The 18,313-nt window shown below is 41.6% G+C and overlaps 1 protein-coding gene and 1 long non-coding RNA gene across 12 annotated transcripts in view; both read right to left on the bottom strand.

Annotated features, from left to right (window-relative positions):
- The window catches only part of KCNIP4 (potassium voltage-gated channel interacting protein 4), a 1,119,488-nt gene that overhangs the window by 943,601 nt on the left and 157,574 nt on the right, over positions 1–18,313 (bottom strand). The gene's annotated exons all lie outside the window — the stretch shown is intronic.
- The window catches only part of LOC140623156 (uncharacterized), a 56,056-nt gene that overhangs the window by 36,368 nt on the left and 1,375 nt on the right, over positions 1–18,313 (bottom strand). The window contains exon 1 of one of the 10 annotated variants that reach the window (XR_012022829.1): positions 16,990–17,126. The exons of 8 other annotated variants lie outside the window; for them this stretch is intronic. This is a non-coding gene — a long non-coding RNA (uncharacterized lncRNA). Of the gene's footprint in view, positions 1–16,989; positions 17,127–18,313 lie in introns of those variants that run through there. One more of the 10 variants, XR_012022819.1, reaches the window with a different exon arrangement.

Here is an 18,313-nt window from a genome sequence, read left to right as displayed (position 1 = left end):
CTCTGCTCTGAATCTCAATTTTCTCAGCAAAAGGGACTAGTGGAAACTAAACTTGCACACTTGGTTATCCCAAGGATTAAATCACATAAGTCGAGTGCTTTTCCTCCAGGAGATGCTAAATTTTTCATTTCGGCTTTGATGCGCTCACCCTTCTTTTTGTCAAAAAGCGAAGGCAGCAGAAAGGAAGAAAAACAATCCGATTTATCTCGAATTGTAAAAATTCTCAAGTTTGCTTTTTGCGGCTTGAAAAAAAGAACCTTGAGCCAAACACAGAGAATTTGGAAGCAGCCTGTGAGTTATAATAGGTTTGCAAGGAAATGGTTCGAGTGCCAGGAACTCTGGATCAGAGGGAAATTTATGCAATTAGATCATTTGGTCTAAATGAGATTATACATTTTAGTAATGAACAGTCTGATTCTTTAGGTAAAGCCAGGGTAACGGGAGGAAAACAGTAAGAAGAGATTCGATTTATTATAGAAACTTCACAGCCCTGCAGACATGGAAATCCTACATGTACGACAAGCAGGCATCTTCCATAATGGCTGCAGATAAGTAAATTATTTCAGGCAATTGTGTGGATTATAGGGAGGGGGCAGACTGGGAATTTTAGGAACATGGCTATCACACCAGCCTGGAAGACAAACCTTGAAGTTCAGGAGAAGAGAAAAGGCAAAGAGGCTCAAGATGGCAATACCGAATGAGTGCCAATTAATGTGCCAGGCGTGCACCTCGGGACAGAAATAGGAAGAGTCCAATGCGGACGCTCATAAGCGAGCCAGTCTGACTTGGAGAGCAAGCGGAAGAGCCTTGGGCTGTATCATGACACTAAGGCTTCTGTCTCCAGTGATTTATTTATATAAAAATGAAATAAAGTGTGTCACATTTGTACCCACAGTTGGGGATGATCAATTATATGTGGCCAGGATCAGAACCACGGTTCCATCAGCCACTGCCAACTCCTGCCCTGGTTCCCAGAAGACACTAGAAGGCAGTTGAATTTGCTCTTTCAAACCAGCGAAGGCTTTCGCTCCTCATCCCTTACTTGGTGGAGGCAAAGAAAGCACAGCTGCCCTTTCCACCCAAGCTCAGATGACCAGGAGACGGAAAGACCTGTTGGGCCCTGTGCTTCCTGGGACCAAGGACAGCCCAGGCCTCCACCAGCCAGCCTCACTGGGCGGGGATGAGCCGAGAGCCGAGGCACTGCAGAATGGCATTAGCAAGGGTCTGGGAGGAAGAGTTTGCTCTACCAGTCCCACCTGTAGCCCCTTTGTTCCTAACATTAGAAGTTTCCCACTGAAACTGTGACTCTGGAAGGTCCCCATCGCAGCTGGGCCTGCGGCTGACAGCCTACTGTTTCCTCCTCACTTAAGCGGAGCTACTAACTGGGAATATGCGCTATCATTAGGACAGTCAACATCATAACAATATTAATGCAGTTTCAAGATGGGGCATGTTGTTGTTTCTGTTGTTTTACTATCAAGGGACTCTAATCTCTTTTGCCTTGTAAATTTATTTGAGTGGCCTTATTCATTATGCAAATGAATGCCCACTGCTCTGGGAAAAGGCAATAAAGATTGTGTGTGTCTGTGGGGAAGGGTCTGGGTGTGTGCGAGTGCAACTGTGTATGAGCTCACAGCAGCACGCTTGCGTCGCTCAACAAGAGCTCTTTCATCCCTCATTCTGCAGCTGATCCCAGTGGAGAAAGTGGGCAACTTCTGAGTGAGGGGCTGCTCCACAGAGGAACTGCTCCCGCAGCCGGGGTGGCATCAGGATGGTTCGGACCCGGCCTCGGGGAAGGGCTCCCTCAGCAGCGGAGCAGGTGGTTGACTCAGAGACCTTCCCACTGTGCGTGTGAGGACCCAGAGCAGGTCCCCGGGGCCCAAGCACCAGGGTGCTAGTTCAAGGAGCTCGCTGGCCAGGACCAGGCACGAAGCAAAGGAGCTGCTGTGGGTCTTCCAGGAGCCATTGGCACCAGCGCCACCACGTGGCACAATGTGTACACGCAGCAGTGCTCTAGGGTTGTCTGCATGGGCTCTAACCGCCTTAGGGCCAGGGCTCTAACCCCGGGCGGGTGAGGGCTCTAACCCCCTTAAGGCGAGGGCTCTAACCCTCTGAGGGTGAGGGCTCTAACACCGCGAGGGCGAGGGCTCCAACCCCCTTGTGGGTGAAGGCTCCAACCCCCTAAGGGCAAGGGCTCCAACCCCCTAAGGGCGAGGGTTCCAACCCCGTGAGGGCGAGGACTCTAACCCCCTTGTGGGCGAGGGCTCCAACCCCCTAAGGGCGAGGGCTCTAACCCCCTTGTGGGCGAGGGCTCTAACCCCCTTGTGGTGGAGGGCTCCAACCCCTTTGTGGGCAAGGGCTCTAACCCTGGGCGGCAAGGGCTCTAACCCTGTGATGAGGAGGGCTCTAACCCCTTGCGGTCGAGGGTTCATGGATCCTCTGGGGATGAGAGGAGGAAGGGGAAGGACCTGAAACTCCCTGAAGCGGGGGCCGGTGGCAGGGAAGCAATACGTCCGGTAAAAACAGAAGGTGATGGTTGCCTGCTGCCAGGTTTGTTGGCGGCCCTCCCTCCCTCTTGCAACAAAAACAAAGCACCGGGCTTGGTAGGCGTCAACCCCATAGAATACCTCCCATAATAACACTCAAGGTGGTTTCAGTTACACTATTTTACAGACGCAAAGCTGAGGCCCAGGGAGTTTGAAGAATTTACCCCAAAGTCACCCGAGGGTGCAAGAGGCAAGATCCTTTTTGATCTTCCCGCAGCTTAATAAGTTGGATAATGACTCTTCCGGCCTCATTCTAAAAGTGAGGAACAGAGACAGAGTAGGGCTCCCTGACTGACCCTAGTGCAAAGAACTCACAAGTCCCATATCCCTTAGCAAAAGTCTTATTTTACCCCATGGTGACCCACTCTGCACAAAGTGCAGGTTTCACCGATTCATTCATTTCGCTTGTGTAAATAAAAGTCCTGGAGCGCCTGCCATCTACGGGGCCTTATCGGGGTGCTGAGATAAAGCAGCGATCCTAACACAGCATCTGCCCTCCTGGGACTGGATTCTAGGGAAAGAGGCAGAAAATAAGCAAGGGCACAAATGTGGGGATCGAGTGTCAGGTAGTGATCATTGTGATAAAGAAACACAAAGCCAAGTAAATGGACGAAGAGCCCGGGGGCTGGAGAAGGGGGGGGGGGACACTCTGTCCTCAGTGTGACACCTGAGAAAAGGCAGCAAGGGGATCAGGGACAAGAATCCAAGAGTCAAAGCTCTGAGGGGAGTGAGTGTGCTTCACGACGGAAGGAGGCGGCCAGGGTAGCAGCCCCGGCCCGGGGAGCCAGCTAGGGGATGACCCAGGGCGGCCGGGGAGCCAGGTCACGCAGGGCTTGGCAGGCCCTGGAGAGAAGGCGCGACTTGCATCTCAAGAATGGTAGGGACCACGGAAGGGGTTGGAGCCTGGCGTGACAGGGCTGACCTCCATTTCCGAGGCTGGCCCTTTGGCTGCCTGGGGATTAGAGAGAGCTGTGGGGAGGGACGCGGTGCCAGGGAGAAATCAGGGAGATGGGATGAGGACCCAGACGGACGTCCAGGCGACAGAGGGTGATGTCTCAGAATAGGGTGGCGACTATGGCTGGGTTTATTTCCAACTTTCAATGCTTGTAAATTCTGTGACCCTGAGTTTAATGAAGCCCTGAGTCTCGGCTTTTTTTCATTTTTTTTTTTGAATTTTAAAATATAGTTATTAAAGACCTCAGAAGTTGGGACTGAGAGCATACCTGCAAAATAAAATGATAGATCCCCAAATATATGTAACATTCATCATCGCTTTTCACCTGCCATAGAAAAAAGGTATACGGAAGGAGCTGAGCAAACAGAGAATTTGATTCAGAAATTGATCTGAAATAAACTCATGATTTAATCAAAGCAAGCACCAACTTACTCTAAGTGCCAAAGCAAGCAATATATCATGGACTTGCCTGTTTTAGTTTGTAGAGGGCTCTTGGTTCAGGTCAAGGAAATTAAAAGTGATCACTGAAAAAGCCAAAACTTCCAAGAATTTGCTCTTATTATATATACACATGGTTCCCTAAAGGGAATTTGAAACACATGGCATCACATAGGAAAACAATCCTAGTTACATGATTCACTGCCTACAAACCTCCAAGAAACCTCTGAGTTGCCCTCATCATAAGCAAATAATCTGGATTAGAAACGGAATATAAAATAATAGTAACTCTACACTGAAGTGTGTAATTTTTTTTTAGATTTTCTAAAAGCCTGGGGCTTAAAAAAAAAAAAGGAGCTTCTTGCTAGATTTTATGATTTGAGATTAAAAAGAATACTTAAGCAAAATATTTTGACTTTAAAGCATATTTAGGCAGCTTCTAAGACCTGGGAGTTTTAATTTGGTTTTCGCTTTTAACACAGCTTAACAATAACCCACAACCCTTGGACCAACTGGTTTTCGCTTTTAACACAAAAGTAATTTATTCTGTAATCATAATACAATAAGTACGTAAAATATAGATTGTGCTCTTCCTCTGCATAATACTAGAAATGCCTCCACAGATATTTTAATTCTTTAGACCCTAAGTACATTTAATTTCAAATATAAATTCTGATTTAAGTACATGAATGCTTAAAAAGCAGAGTATCACCCTGGTTTTATTGTTAAAATTCACAACTAAGAAACATCTCAATCTTGCGCACTTCTTGTTTGCTACTGCCACCTGCTGGTGGAGCCCTAACATGTGCATGTGAGCACCCTACACACATCCATTAGGTTTTAGGAAAGTTTATTGCAATTGGAAATTATTAAGTAACATACTTCTCATTGTAAAATGTACATATATTTATTAAAATGTAGAAGGACACAAAAAAGGAAATTATTCCTGCATTCCCACCTCCCGCAGACTATACCTAGTATATATAGCCTTTAAAAACTTGTAATCTTGTTTTCTTTCTGTTTTGTAATCTTGTGTTTTTCTTATAATCTTATAATCTTGTACTTTTATGTTTTTTGCCTAAAATAGGTTGTCAAAATTTGTGTCATTCAGGGCACCTGGCTGGCTCGGTCAGTACAGCAGGAGACTCTTGGTCTTGGGTGTAGAGTTTACTCAAAAAAAAAAAACCTTTAACAATGTATGTCATTTAATACTCTTATAGTGACTACATTACATTCAATCACATAATGTATAATTTTATTTTTGAACATTTGGCTTCTTCAATTTTATTTATGTACATATGTATATGTGTGTGTATATACATATAGGTATGGACATACACATATATATTATTTTTTAGTAGAGCAATATATTGGCTTAAAAATCTGCATTCTAGGGAATATTCCATTCTATATATACAATGGAATATTCCTCAGCCATTAGAAACGACAAATACCCACCATTTGCTTCAACATGGATGGAACTGGAGGGTATTATGCTGAGTGAAGTAAGTCAATCGGAGAAGGACAAACATCATATGCTCTCATTCATTAGGGGAATATAAAAAATAGTGAGAGGGAATAAAGGGGAAAGGAGAAAAAATGAGTGGGAAATATCAGGGAAGGAGACAACATGAGAGACCCTTAACTCTGGGAAACGAACTAGGGGTGGTAGAAGAGGAGGAAGGCGGGGACTGGGGGTGACTGGGTGACGGGCACTGAGGGGGGCACTTGATGGGATGAGCACTGGGTGTTATTTTATATGTTGGCAAAATGAACACCAAGAAAAAATAAATTTAAAAAATCTGGACTCAGCTCTATTTTTTTATATAAAACATTGCTAGAAATATAGTTCCTTGTCAAAGAATACTAAAACATGAAGGCTTTCAATCAATATATATGGCCAAGCTCATATCCAGAAGCCTATACTAATTCACACTCCTAAGAAACTACTCTCTCCATATCTTTTCATCCACACTTCCTTTTACATACTTTAAAAAGCTACTAAAGACTCCTAACTCTGGGAAACGAACTAGGGGTGATGGAAAGGGAGGAGGGCGGGGGGTGGGGGTGAATGGGTGATGGGCACTGAGGGGGGCACTTGACGGGATGAGCACTGGGTGTTATTCTGTATGTTGGTAAATTGAACACAATAAAAAATAAATTTATTGTTTAAAAAAATAAAAAATAAAAAGCTACTCCAGTAGCATCAGGAAGGAAACTGAGATGCTGCTTTCTATTTCTAATTATTCAATTTGTGAATGTTCTCACATGTCTACTGGCCATTTCTATTTCCTCATTTCTAAAATTCCTTAGGCTTTCACATCAGGTTTCTGTTTTAGTGTTTGTACCACAATAGAAGAAAATCAACAAAATTGACCCTGCTTTGGGTGTGTGTGGCAAATATTTCCCCCTGTCATATATCACTTGATTTCATCCACGGTATCTTTCTATTATGTAACTATTTTAAATTTTTATTTAGTCAAATGTATGTCTTCTCCTTCATGTTTTCAACCCTGTGGTTTTACGCTTAGAAATTACTTCTCTGCTCTTGAAATCTGCCTTTATTTTACTTCAGAGAAAATTGTTCACATTTCCTTTTCTATGCCAGAAAGGTTGATCTAGATGGTTCCCTATGAAAGTTCATAAAGTCACCTGGCATAAGAAGGAAGGTGAACCTGTAAATCATTATCACATCGTGGCCCCTGTCTTGCCTGCACCTGTGTGAATTAGGACGCTGATGTGCAAAATATTTTGAGGACATTTATAAGGAAGCTCTTAATGTAAATGGGCTAGCTCTGTTCCACAGGTGTCCTCATTCATGCTCACAAGCTATGTTCAAATAAAAGTCATATCTTATGTCAAATAAAAACCCACCCTAAAATTCAACCACAAACAAATGCAAGTTTCTATTATTGTGAGACTAATAAAATGAGAAGGGACCCTAGGCAGAGAGCAGATTGACTCATACTTCAAGAATGTGCTTTAACAAGCATCTCGCATGATAGGAAATTCCTGCATTGATCACACAGTGAAGGAGAAAGGGTAGTGAACAACAAGAAATATCACAAACTGAGGCTCTAGCAACACTGTGACCTACCAAAAAAAAAAAAAATCATCTAATTTTTCCCTCCCTGAGTCTCCTTTCCTTCTGCAAAAACTGAAGTAATTCACATTGGTGATTTCAAAATTGTCTGCACTCTGACTCACCATGAATTTCTATTTCTCACACACACTTGGATAATATCTCATCCCGTGTAATAACAGCAATCAATAATCAGTCACCACCATAATACACAACAATCACTTAAGTGCCCTCACACCCCACAAAGCATACAATTTTGAAGAAACAGAATTAAAATGGGAATTGTCACATGCATGTCATACAACCTATGACTACACTGTACTAGTTCTACACTAGGATGCAATGTTGGATGCCTGACATCACCGAACACACCAGTGAATAGAACCGGAATGCCTATTACTTCTGATCACATTTACATATAGACAGATGCTCAGTCTTCAGATACTCACAATCTTACATATGTCAAGACTCATATTATGGACCCTGCCACTAGCAAATGACTGATAATGTATAGGCAGGGAAATATATACTCTATCACTCTGGTATCTTAATGAGTCCTCTACAAACTCAGGACTTTCCTGGATTATGTTTTTTTTTTTTTTTTTTTTTAGCATTTCGTGCGTCTTATTCTTGAATGATCTTATCACATACAGATACTTTTTAGGACTTCCTTCTTTCATTCAGCACTATTGACTACATGTGAGTACCCCCCTCGCCCAAATTCATGTTAAATCCTAACTCCCCATGTGATGGTGGTAGGAGGCACCTCCAGGTGGTAGGAGGAGGTGATCAAGCTGTGAGAATGGGGTTCTCATGAAGGGGATTAGTGTCCCTATAAGAAGAGACTCCAGAGAGGTCCATCCCCACTCCACCATGTGAGGACACAGTAAGAAGATGGCCATCGATGAACCAGGAGGCGAATGCTCGCCGGACACCAAATCTGGCAGTGTCCTTGACCTTGCACTTCCCAACCACCAGACTGTAAGAAATAAACTTCTGTTTCTGAGCCAACCAGCCTGTGGTATTTTGTTATAGCAATTTGATGGCCTAAGATATGTATCCATTAATAAAAGTTGAAGTTATTCTTTAAATGTCCAAATCAAGAGGAAGATGTGCCTATAAAATTTGTAACTTTAGATTGTAATCATGGTCAGACTGAAACCCTCAATTTGGGAAAGATAAATGATGGTTTGGTTATTATGATTATGCATAATCCTTTAAAGACAAGTCTAGGACAACGGTCCTGGGCTTACCAGGTTGATTTCTCCGTCCTCTCTCTGAGACCAGGTTGCAGGGCAGAAAAGAATGCAAGATTTTTATGACTCTTATAATTAAAAAAAGAAGCCATAAAGCAACTCCTCAAAAAGAATATGTTTATATGTTTTTTTAAAGATTTTATTTATTTATTCATGAGAGAGAGAGGCAGAGACACAGGCAGAGGGAGAAGCAGGCTCCACGCAGGGAGCCTGATGTGGGACTCAATCCCAGGACCCTGGGGTCACCCCCTGAGCCAAAGGCAGACGCTCCACTGCTGAGCCACCCAGGCATCCCTGCTTATATGGTTTTATCTGTTTATCTTTCTCGAAACTAAAGTCTCAAAGTTATTCTCATGTCTTGCTTTACAGAAGAGACTCTGCATGTAGATTCTGTATCAGAAAATATTTTTTTTTGTGTGTGTGTGTAACAGAAAATATTACAAACAGCATGTTTTGGAGCAAATGGAGAAGCGCATTGAACATATTCCTGAAGTATCCCTTGATAAAAATTAAGGTAGGGGCACACCTGCATGGCTCAGTTGGTTAAGCGACCGACTCTTGATTTTGGTTCAGGGTCATGAGGTTGAGCCCTGCGTCCAGCTCCATGCTAGGCGTGGACTCTGCTTAAGAGTTTCCCTCTCCCTCTGTCCCTCCTCCACCTGCTTACATGCACACTCTCTCTCTCAAAAAAAAAAATTATAGCATAATGTAAAAATAATAAGACTTGGGATGCCTAGGTGGCTCAGTGGTTGAGTGTCTGCCTTTGGCTCAGGTCATAATCCCGGGGTCCTGAGATCGAGTCCCACATCGGGCTCCCTGCATGGAGCCTGGTTCTCCCTCTGCCTGTGTCTCTGCCTCTCTCTGTGTCTCTCATGAATAAATAAATAAAATCTTTAAAAATAATAGTAATAGGGCATCCCGGGTGGCTCAGTGGTTTGGCGCCTGCCTTCGGTCCAGGGTGTGATCCTGGAGTCCTGGGATCGAGTCCCGCATGGTGCTCCCTGCGTGAGTCTGCTTCTCCCTCCACCTGTGTCTCTGCTCTCCCTCTCTCTCTCTCTCTGTGTCTCTCATGAATAAATAAATAAAATCTTTTAAAAAATAATAATAATAAGACTTCTTGAGGAACTAAGCTCATATGACCGAAATATACTCAAATGTAGTAGTAGTAGTAGTAGTAGTAGTAGTAGTAGTAGTAGTAGTAATATCAACTAAACTGATTGACTTCTCACTCTGCACCAGCTGCCCCCCAGTCAGGCTGCCCGTGTGCAAATCCCAGCTCAATCACTTACTGGCTATACGACCTTGGATTAAGTTTTGTGTGTTTATTTTGTGTATATCTGTGGCAGATACTAGAACCTGCTGTTATTATACAATTGATGCTTGGCTCTTCCACATCGTCTGTCTCATTAATTTCTCGACAAAAAGAGTTTCTGTGATGAAAAACAAAACACGGCATTCCCCCCAGCAAGATATTTAGATATGTTTAAGCATTCTGCTTTCATCTTTATATGTATGGCCATTGTAAGGCTATTATAAACCTGCAGCCATAATGCCGAAGTGTAATCTAGAGCGAGGGTCACAAAACACAGCAAACAAGGATGGTAACTCTGTTAGCATTTCAAAAGCGTAACAATACTTCGAGCCCAGATTTTCCTGCCACGGTAACTATAAAGCCTGAAGAATATAAATATAAAAAGATGGGAGATGTTATTGCTGAAAAGTGAAGCCTGTAAGAAAGTGCATGTCACAACTGCTGAAAGACATAGTGATTTCAGAAGAGACGCATACTTAGTAAATATTGTGAAAACAGATCTGAGATTCTAGTTAAAGATAGCAGGCCAAATACAGACATTCCCTCCACAAATAGCCACGAAAATGAAAACACAGTAGTTTTTAAATAGTATGTACAGAGACTGGCAGAGAACAGAAGAGAATAAAATTTCTGAAGCTGGAAATGTGAGGATGTGTGGAATCTGATTTTTGTCACTTGAGGAAATGGAATCTTTACCAAGCAGTGCAACAGGATTTGCTTGCTTAACTCCCAAAGGGTTCAGTAATTCTTCTCCCTACCTACAGATGGCAGTAAAAAGGGACTTAAAAAAAAAAAAAATCAGTGAGACCTTCCCCTGGACTTTCATACTCTTGGGAGCTGGGTAATCCACCACCTACTTCTATCACCCTCATCCGCCAAAGACTCGCCATTTAATTTTTTGAGTAGGGTGAAACTGATGGCTCTGGCACTAGATGAAACCACATGCAATTGAAATAAGGGTACCATATTAAACAGAGGAGAGATTCAGAGGAAGAGCTTATAATTAATATTGAGACCCTGCAGCCTCTCTACTACCCACCCACAGGAGCTGACAGATTAAAATAAAAGAAATTTATTCTCTCACAGAGGGCTCTTCCAGGCCCAGAAGTCCAAAAATTAAGAAGTGGGTAGGGTTGGTTCCTTCAAAGGGAGAATCCATCCCATGTCTCCTCCTGAGCTTTTAGAGTTGGTTACTCACAATCCTTGGTGCTCCTTAGCTAGCGGTTGTTCTCCAATCATTGCCTCTATCTTCACATGCCCTCTTCTGTGTATGCCTCTCTGTCTTCTCCTTTTTTGTGTCTTAAAAGATAATCTCGTTGAATTTAGGACCCATCCTAATCCACAAGGACTTCATCTCTACCCTTAACCTTAAATCCATCTGCAAAGATCTTCATCCCAAATAAAGTTAATATTGAGAAGTTCCAGGTACACTGAAGTTTAAAGTGATATTATCCAACCCAGAACATACCCCCAAGAGAAAAGGCCAAAAAAGGTTATTATTGGAGTTGCCCAATGAAATAGCACAGCTGTATTCCCTCTACAGTGAAACTCAGAGGCTTTAATCTCCTCTTCTCCCTCCCCACAGGCCCAGAGCTTTCAATTTGTTGTTGAGTGGCCCACTCTTAAATAGAAATTATGCAGAGATGGAATCTACAAAAATATTCGTGAAATAAGAGAACTTTTTCAAACAGGAACATGCTATTATAAAAAGGGAAAACCATAAGATAAAATTCAATTAAAATTACTATGAAAGTAGAAGGAAAACTCAGTGGAAGTATTAGAAGACAGAACTGAATAAATCTTAGGAAGTGAATGAGATGATGAATAGGATACATAGAAAGGTAAGAAAATTAAAGGATGAGATGAAGAGAGATGATATTTGAGTAGGAGTTCCAGAAAATAGAAAAAAAATAAAAGAGGAAAATAAATAAGAAATAATCCAGTAGGACTTCCCAAGATATAAAAGATATGAAGTCCTAGATTCAAAGTAGAGCAAAGTACAACAAAATGATGAAACTGGACCTCCATTGAGAAACATGGTCATGAAATCTCAAAACACAGGAAATAAAAGAAAATCCTCAGAGATGGGGAAAATAGACTTGAACACAGACAACCAAGCATCAAAATGCAAATAGGCTTCACTAAGGCTAGAAACTAGAGAGTTTGAAGTCTCTTTACATTTCTAAGGAACAAGATTTCTGTGTAAGCCAGGGAAAATCAATGTTGTATGAGGCTCTGAAGCTTACATAATTTGGGAAGGTTCTCTTTAAGAAAAATAATTCAAAATTATAAACACAAAATTAGACACAAGGGTCTTGAAAGTGACCCATGCATATGAAAGGTCCTAAAGCATAGCTTCTTTCAATTTTGCAGCATATCTGCTTTCAGATCCAGAATCCTATAAACATTCAGACTATCAGAAAGTAAGAAGGTAGAAAGTCTAAAAATTGACAACACTAAGTCCCGAGTACCCATTCACAAAAGCCTCCTGAAGGAAATCCTTCACTAAATATCCTGTTGGGATGGAATCATTAGGGATCGTAATGGTGATGGTGGTTACGTGAATCTACACCTGTAATAAAGTGACAGGGAACTACATGTTCACATCATTACAATGTCAGTTTCCTGGTTTTAATATTTTGCTGAAGTTACATAAAATGTAACAACTGGGGGAAACGGTGAGGGTACCTCTCAGCCCTATCTTGGAAAATTCCTGTTACATTATAATTGATTCAAATTAAAAGAGTCAGACAAATGCAAAAAGAAAGAAATCCAAGAGATAGGAATCCAACACAAGAGAGAGGCAAAGGGAAGTGCAGGATCAACCTTTATAACAGAACTAAATGCGAATAAATGTGGATGAAAAATTCTTTGAAAGATAGCTCCAAAAAGGTGAAATTGATAAAAGAAAATGTGAAGTGTTTGATCACTTTGAAAGAGTGGTTAGAAAACTGACAGAGTTTAAAGATGAATTAATATCAAATGCATATAAAACTAAAACAAACCAAAAATAGGAGACATCTTCAGAAAAAAAGGAAAGGATGTAACAGGCAGGAAACACAGGTATAATTATATAGGTTCAGATATCAGTGTTTACAACCATAATAATGTAAACACTGAAAACTTGTTTATCCAAAACAAAATTATAGTAGAAATATGAAAGTATAATAAATGCACATATTGGAGGCGTAGGTAAAGAGCTAAATTCCTATCTTCCACCGAGGTAATTCAAGAGATAACATTCAAGACCAGACAAGTAGTAACAGCAGAACTACACCACGTGACCAAAGAGACAATATGTTGAAAGCACTGGGAGAAGAGGCTGTTGCTTCTCATAATGAACTTTATGTATTTATCCAAAGCTCTAAATGCATATAAAAGCCACTGCGTGGCTCAGTTGGTTAAGTGTCTGACTTCAGGTCCGGTCATGACCTCAGGGTCCTGGAATCAGCCCCGCGTTGGGCTCCCTGCTTAACGGGGAGTCTGCTAAAGAAATAAATTGAATCTCAAAAACAAACAAACATACCATGGCTCCAACAAATTCTGTACCCTACCATTGTATATATAATAGCAACTTAAAAACCTTTCAAATGACCACAAACTTTCATCTTAAACTTACAGAAAATTTGCTGATTTTTGAAAAATAGATGTTTATATTTTAAATAAAAATGAAGAGTTATTTTTAAAGAAAACTTACAGAAAATTTGCTGATTTTTGAAAAATAGATGTTTATATTTTAAATAAAAATGAAGAGTTATTTTTAAAGACGCTGTGGAAGTCAGTAATGTCTTCAGTGTCCCAATATTCTAAGAGGTCAACCTGCCGAACACTGAAACGTCTGCCCGGAATGTCTTCTGGAAACCACACAACATGACGTATTTTTTAATGTAAGACGCAAATTATAAGGAGATGTCAAAAACCTCAAGGATGTAATGATTAAGCTAAACCCTGTATCCCCATACATTTTCATTTGGAACAATCTGATGGAAATCCAACCACGTCAAATGGAAATGGAGAATTTATCATCAACAAGTACAACTGCTGGCTCCTTCCCACAGCAGCATTTTCATTTATCTTATCGTGATCGTGTCCTAAATTTAGTTTCTTCTTTACTCTTTACCAGAGTAAATTTGATCAACTATCTCGGAGTCAACGTTGAGTTGATGTTAATTTAATAATTCCCAACCCTTCATGACCAAGTGTCATTTCTTGCATCCAAATGGTCTTTTAAGCTAACTCAGCTGAATGTAAAGCAGGAATAAAGTTGCTTGGGAACTATAAAGATCCATTATTGACTGCCCCCACTCCTACTCTACCCCTCCCTAACAACGGGTCATTTAAACTGTATGTTTGCACAACAGTGGAGTTGGATTAATTTGGTCATCTAAATTTGCAGTGTTCAATTCCTACCATGTATCAGAATCAGTTGGAGAGCTTGTTAAAAACAAAACAAAACAAAACAAAACAAAACAAAAAATGGATGCACAGAGCACTTACCCAGAGACCTTTGGTGTTGTTAGTAGCAGCTTTACTAAAATACAGTTCCTATCCCATGGAAACTGACCATTTTATAGTGTCCCATTCATTGGATTTTAGTATACACACAGGGCTGTGCAACTCTCATCACAATACATTTTAGAATATTTTTTATCATTCAGAAAAATCCCCCACAGCAATTACCTATCATCCTAACCTTCCCCTCTCCAAGCCCTATGTAAGCACTAATCTACTTTCCAACTCTATGGATTTGCTTGTTTTGGACACTTCATACACATGGAACCAAAAAAACACGTAGCCTTTTGTGTCCAGATTCCTTAATGTAGCAGAAAGTTCATCACAGTTATAGAATGAATCAGAATCTCATTCCCTTTTATTGCCAAAGAATACTCAATCACATGGATGTATCAAATTGTATTTATCCATTCATTAGTCACTAAGTTCTTAGTCACTAGGTCACATTAGTTACTAAGAGCTCTATGTTTTCTCTGTCATTTCTTTCTCACAACTCTATGAAAAAGGTGTTATTAACCCAATTTTACAGATGAGAAGTTGACGATCTAAATGGTTAACTTGTGCAGGATCCTTGCACAAGATGTGTTCCCAAAACCATCTGTCTCCTAAATTTCTGATCTTCTCATTAATCCTCTTGCCTTCCCATTACAACACTTCCCATGACAACCTCCAGAGCTGAAACTATATTGGAGAGGTACCATACTTTAAAATCTGAAAGAAAATTTGCATGTTTTCCAGCCACTACTAATTATTCATTTTTTAATGTATTTATTCATTCAATATTCAGTGTTGATTCTGCACCAAGCACCATACTGAGCATTGGGCATATAACTGCAGAGCTATCTTCTGAGAGCTGATATTCCACTAGAGGAAGCAGGTATTTAATGCAATAATCCCAGATATAAATTCATATATAAAAACTCTAATAAAAAAAATCTGGTGCCAATTAGAGTATCCAGGGTTTGCATTTTTATAGACATTTACCTGTATGCCATCATGTCCATCAGGAACTGTCCCTCCTCACCGGTGATGTGCTGGGAAGGGCAGGCCAATCACAGTATCCCAAATCTAGCCAAGGAACTGGTATCCTGACTCAGCTTGGTTTCTCATAGTATATATAACACATACCTGGCCACAGTCAATATATAAAGGACAGGCATAAGACCGGAGCTGCAGAGACCAATATCCTTCCATAGTCTACCACCAGCCAGGGAAGGCTAAGTTATGTCATGGTAAGAACAAACCAGAAAATCAGAGCAGCTTAAACCAGCAAAGTATGGTTTTCCCTCACATGACACCTCCATCACAGTCAACATGGAGACTCTGCTTACTGCAGCCCCTTAGAAGCCTGGATGGAAGAAGTTGCATATGCTTCCCTGATCCCAGAGGGGGGGGGAAAGGAAAAGAAAAGAAGAGGAGAGGAGAGGAGAGGAGAGGAGAGGAGAGGAGAGGAGAAGAGAAGAGAAGAGAAGAGAAGAGAAGAGAAGAGAAGAGAAAGAAGAGAAAGAAGAGAAGAGAAGAGAGGAAAGAGAAGAGAAGAGAGAAGAGAAGAGAAGAGAAGAGAAGAGAAGAGAAGAGAAGAGAAGAGAAGAGAAGAGAGGAGAGGAGAGGAGAGGAGAGGAGAGGAGAGGAGAGGAGAGGAGAAGAGAAGAGAAGAGAAGAGAAGAGAAGAGAAGAGAAGAGAAGAGAAGAGAAGAGAAGAGAAAGAAAAGAGGAGAGGAGAAGAGAAGAGAAGAGAAAGAAGAGAAGAGAAGAGAAGAGAAGAGAAGAGAAGAGAAGAGAAGAGAGAGAAGAGAAGAGAAGAGAAGAGAAGAGAAGAGAAGAGAAGAGAAGAGAAAGAAGAGAAGAGAGAAAAGAGAAGAGAAGAGAAGAGGAGAAGAGAAGAGAAGAGAAGAGAAGAGAAGAGAAGAGAAGAGAAGAGAAGGAAGAGAAGAGAGAAAAGAGAAGAGAAGAGAGAGAAGAGAAGAGAAGAGAAGAGGAGAAGAGAAGAGAAGAAGAGAAGAGAAAGAAAAGAGGAGAGGAGAGGAGAGGAGAGGAGAGGAGAGGAGAGGAGAGGAGAGGAGAGGAGAGGGGAGGGGAGGGGAGGGGAGGGGAGGAGGGAGGGAGGGGGGAGGGAAGGGAAGGGAAGGGAAGGGAAGGGAAGGGAAGGGAAGGGAAGGGAAGGGAAGGGAAGGGAAGGGAAGGGAAGGGAAGGGAAGGGAAGGGAAGGGAAGGGAAGGGAAAAAAGAAGAAAAGAGCACCATAAACCATACACTGGAGAAACACTCTACTTCTTTGGTCAAAGCAAGTCATCTGCCATGGCTGAGCTCAAAAGGAAGCAGCGTAAATTCTGCTTGTGAGAAGAGACACAAAATTCCTCTGGGGTTCCTATTTTCTTTTCCATTTGTTACATCGAGATGACCTAAGCATAGAAGTGTCGATAGTTAAGTTCTTCCATTACCACATGAAGGAACCCACCTATCCAATGAGGCCAAATGTAAAAACACAAAGCCTGAGAGACGGAGTTCAGGAGAGCCATGGGAGCCGCAGGCCAGCTGTAACCCCAGACTTCCCTGTTGTGTGAGACAACAGCATCCGTGATGTCTTGTCTCTTAACCCAGTTAGAAGTGGGTGCCTAGGGGCACCTGGGTGGCTCGGTTGGTTAAGTGTCTACCTTCAGCTCAAGTCATGGTCCTTAGGTGCCCATGGTGGGATGAGGTCCGGAGCTGAGCTCCCTGCTCAGCTGGGAGTCTGCTTCTCCCTCTGCCCCTCCCCCTGCTCATGTGCACATGCTCTCTCTCACTCTCTCATACACACATGCTCTCTCTAATAAATAGATAAAATCTTAAAAAAAAAAAAGAAAGAAAGAAATGAGTTTCTATTACTTGTAACCAACAGTGCTCACTCACATCAAGCTTGTCTGGATGGTCAGGACATGATAAACTGCGAACCGAGACAATCAAAGATGATACAGGATCACCAAGTGACTGTATGAGTGCCAACCTTCATCATCCTCCTATCCACATCGGCACAAAAGGATTATGACATCTACCTTGTAAGTTCTTATGAGGATAAAAAGAGTTCTTACATTAAGCAATGCCAGTCGCCATCTGCCACCTAGCAGGTGTTCCTTAAAATCTATGTCTCTGTTGCTTCCTTGCTTCTGTCTTTCTGCTCTTATTCCTTCCTCCTGCCTTCCCAAGGCTAAAAACCACAAAGTATTTCATCTTTATGTTGCTGTCACCCAATTGTGTTTAAACCGGGTTTAAGAAGTACCGATGAAATGAAGGGGGGTGCCCAGGACTGAGGGGGCTGAGAGCAGAAATATTGTAAGCACAAGGAAAATCCAAACAAACTGAAGCCTGGGCTCTGACCCCTGAAGCCACAAGCGGTGAGGGTGCATCATCCTTTCACCGAACGGGGGAGAGGTGATTCCTGCTGTGTGTGCTGGCTGCACACCCCGCTAGACCGCAGTAAGAAACGCTGGATAACTGTCTGCATCTCTGCAAATACTTCTCTGGTTTGTCCAGGATAATCTCATCGCTCAGGCCAAAGGCAGAGCAGAGCGTGGGACTGGGGAATCTAGCATCGACTTCAATGCATCATTGTCTCTTACTGTCTTTTTTATTTATAACTTTGCAATAAATTAACTGCCACATATACCATGCAGTTCAGGGCAGAAGATGCACAGTTTGTATCAAATCCATCTTTAGGTGCCCTGAGATGACTCCATCCCAGCAAGAAGTGACGAACAACAAAGCATTTGGTCAGCATTAAGACTAAAAGTAAAAAGCATTAAATACGTATTTCTTCCACAAAAACATATTGAAGCTCTGATTGTCTTATAAGCGTGTTCTATGAACCTTTACATCCATTGTAAAGCTTTTCATCTACTACTAAAATTACTCGCCATACGTTTTAAGGAGGTCAAATTTATAGTATACTTGTTTTGCTCACCTCAAAGCTTAAAACAAAGAAGGGGACTCTATGTTACACATTTATTATACATTCATTTGTGTGTTTTTGACTTATTTATTTAGTGAGGGATTATAGAAACAGTAATAGGTTTATTCTGTAAACATGTATTTTTATGTATATTGCATCAATTTGTATACTGTCAAGGATTAAGAATAACAGTAATAAGTGGTTATACTTCATTGGCCTTATAAATCTAGAAAACACTGGAATGAACATGTTTTCTTTCTCACGGACAGCTTATAAAGAGGATAGAAC

Source organism: Canis lupus, chromosome 2 (assembly GCF_048164855.1).
Source record: "Canis lupus baileyi chromosome 2, mCanLup2.hap1, whole genome shotgun sequence".
Lineage (NCBI taxonomy): Eukaryota > Metazoa > Chordata > Mammalia > Carnivora > Canidae > Canis > Canis lupus.
The sequence above is the reverse complement of the archived record's forward strand: the minus strand, read 5'-3'. Positions and strand labels throughout refer to the sequence as shown.